Here is a 2,778-nt window from a genome sequence, read left to right as displayed (position 1 = left end):
ACCTAACTATGATACTAACACAAATTAAATCTAAATTTAACTTAACTAAATAAAATGAAATTGAAAGATTCAACTTACTGAAATCTCCAATCCTTTTTGTTGCTCCAAATAACTCTACACCTCTCCCTTTTTCAATTGCCAAGTATAGAAATAAAAACTAATATTATTGATTTTCTCATGAGGTCTAAACTTTTAGAGAAATAATTTTATAGCCTATAAAGATCTATTCAAAGGGATAAAAACTCTTTTAATTAAAATCAATCAATATCTTCTTATCTCTCAATCAATTCAATCATATCCCTTCTTTCTATTTTAAAAAAAAATCCATCAAATCCTAATTTTTTTTTTTTTGTCAAAGATAATAATCCTCCAATATATAATTTCCTTAATTTTTTTTTTTTTGCTTTGCAACCATATTTATTTAATCCTAGTAGCTCCTCATATCTTCTTTATCAAAAAGTATATTTATTTCCTTTTTCTCTTTGTACAAAAACTGTATATTACAGCTTGATCGGTAGAAGTCAAGTAAGTCGGTTTCCTTTTTGTAGGTTTAAGGATTTGATTAAAAGCATATGCGCTCTGTGTTAATGAATGATTGGTTCTGAATGATCTAATAACATTGTTTATATGTGTTAATCTATGTATAAACTTTATATGCATGTTCTTTAGACTAAAGTATTGTTTAATGATGATAGAATTATGATATGAGATTGTTGTGTTGGTATATATGTTTATAGTTAGAGAAGAGACTTTTATTAACATTAGGAGCATACTTGTATTATTTATGTCGGAATTGATAGCTAGAAGTTGGCTGAAATATATAGAAACCCATAAGTTTGTGATCTCTAGATCATGACACAAGACCATGTATGGTCTCATACAGGCCTATGTGTCCTTAGTTTAAAATAGGAAATTCCACAATTTTCGTGTGCTTGTTCTGAGGAAAGACATACATGGTTGTGTGGTATAAGACACATGCTCGTATGTGACTTCCCATATTGGACGTTGCACTTAAAAAGAGGTACCATAGGCACACACCTGTGTAGTCATTTAAAAGACTATTTTACCCTAATTTAAGCACAATGAAGGGGAAGAAAAAGAGAAAGGAAAGAATAAAAGACTTTAGTAAGAAAGATATGCCAAAATGAATCAGACAGAGTGCTCAATTATGTGGAAGACGACACAAGAACCTGATCGATATGATACAACATGAAACACGAAACATGATATGAAAAATTTGGTTTTTGAAACATAATACGATACATAATTCGACTAGTAAAATGATATTCAACTTAGAATTAACTAAAATGCCCCAATAAGTGGTTGCCCTATTATCCCTAAAATACCCTTAAAAATTTTAAGTGGTTGCTCTATTATCCCTAAAAAGCCCTATACTTATAAGTGGTTGTCCTATTATCCCAAAAGTACCCTCATACTTATAAGTGGTTTTCTAATTAAAAATTTTCATCACTCTCCCCCTCTATCTTTGTCTCGCTCACATAGTCTCTTGTTTTTTATTTGCTCCTTACTTAGCTAACATGGCAGTTGGACCACCTGTCATCTTTCTGTTGACCTAAAATTTCATGTATTCCCAAATTCTTTCTCTTTTCTGTTTTCTGTTTCTTTTTTGTCATATGTTGAAGCTCAATAAACATTAATTTAGATATTCTATTTTAATTAACTTTTCTCCTTCAAGCAATACATAAGATTTACAAATACAAGCAACATTTATTACTGTCAATAGTTTATTTCTTAGTATTTCTATATTTTGATTGAAAAAAAAAGTAAGAGATTAGAAACTTAAAAAGCAAGGATTAGGTTGCACCATACATATGAAAGAGTATATAATAATGGTGCATTTGATTCATCAAATACCATGGTCTAAAAAAAAAAAGAATCATTTGGATTAGTTGATAATATTAATTGTAATTAAAAATTTTGTGAGAGATTGCAAGGAAGGGGTTTCATTAACTCCTAATGTAGCCCACTTTGATTATAACAAACCATATATGTTTGTGTATATTTGTATATCTTTATTTTATATTTTATCAAATTCCCAACTTCTTATTAATGTGGTCTTCAGGATATTCTTTATGCCTAATTGTTTTATGTTGTTTGTCTTGGTGTAGTGAAAAATGGTGAAAATTTATGAGCACATGAGACTATTAGAAAACTTCCTAGTGGATGATGATGTGATCAATGCTCTACATGGAAGTGGGTTTTAAAACTTGTTGAGGGTGTTAAAGTATTCCTATAATTGTCATGACTTAGTTTTTGCTTTGGCTGATTGGTATAAAAGAAGATCTTATTGTTTTAGACTAAGTGTAAATAAGAGAGTTAAGTTGTTTATAGATTTGATAGATATCTTATACATTTTGGGTTTGCCAATTGTTGTCCAACCCCTTGTTAAGGTCGAAACATGTGCAACTTATAAGAGATTTTTTCTTTTTTTATTAGGGATGCCAAACTTGCATTTCAAAAGTAGGGGTTTTAAATTGGGTGCTCTAAAAACTATTGCTTTTGTAGGTTTTTGCTTAGGAGCATATTCCAAATTTATAACCTTTGTTTGGTTTAAAAAATGATCAATGACCAAACACCTTTCCTTTGATAGATGGATGGAGGCAACTTTTATGAAGATTGTCAAAAAATGTTTATGGTACCAGAGATGGAAAAAATCATAAAAATTTTGGACAACTTAACTCCGTTATGTTCATGTAAACCTAGTTCTATTTACACAATGTGTCTTGTGTCCTTAGCAATATTTATATTGAATTGGGT

This window comes from Mangifera indica, chromosome 4, assembly GCF_011075055.1.
Source record: "Mangifera indica cultivar Alphonso chromosome 4, CATAS_Mindica_2.1, whole genome shotgun sequence".
Lineage (NCBI taxonomy): Eukaryota > Viridiplantae > Streptophyta > Magnoliopsida > Sapindales > Anacardiaceae > Mangifera > Mangifera indica.
The sequence above is the reverse complement of the archived record's forward strand: the minus strand, read 5'-3'. Positions refer to the sequence as shown.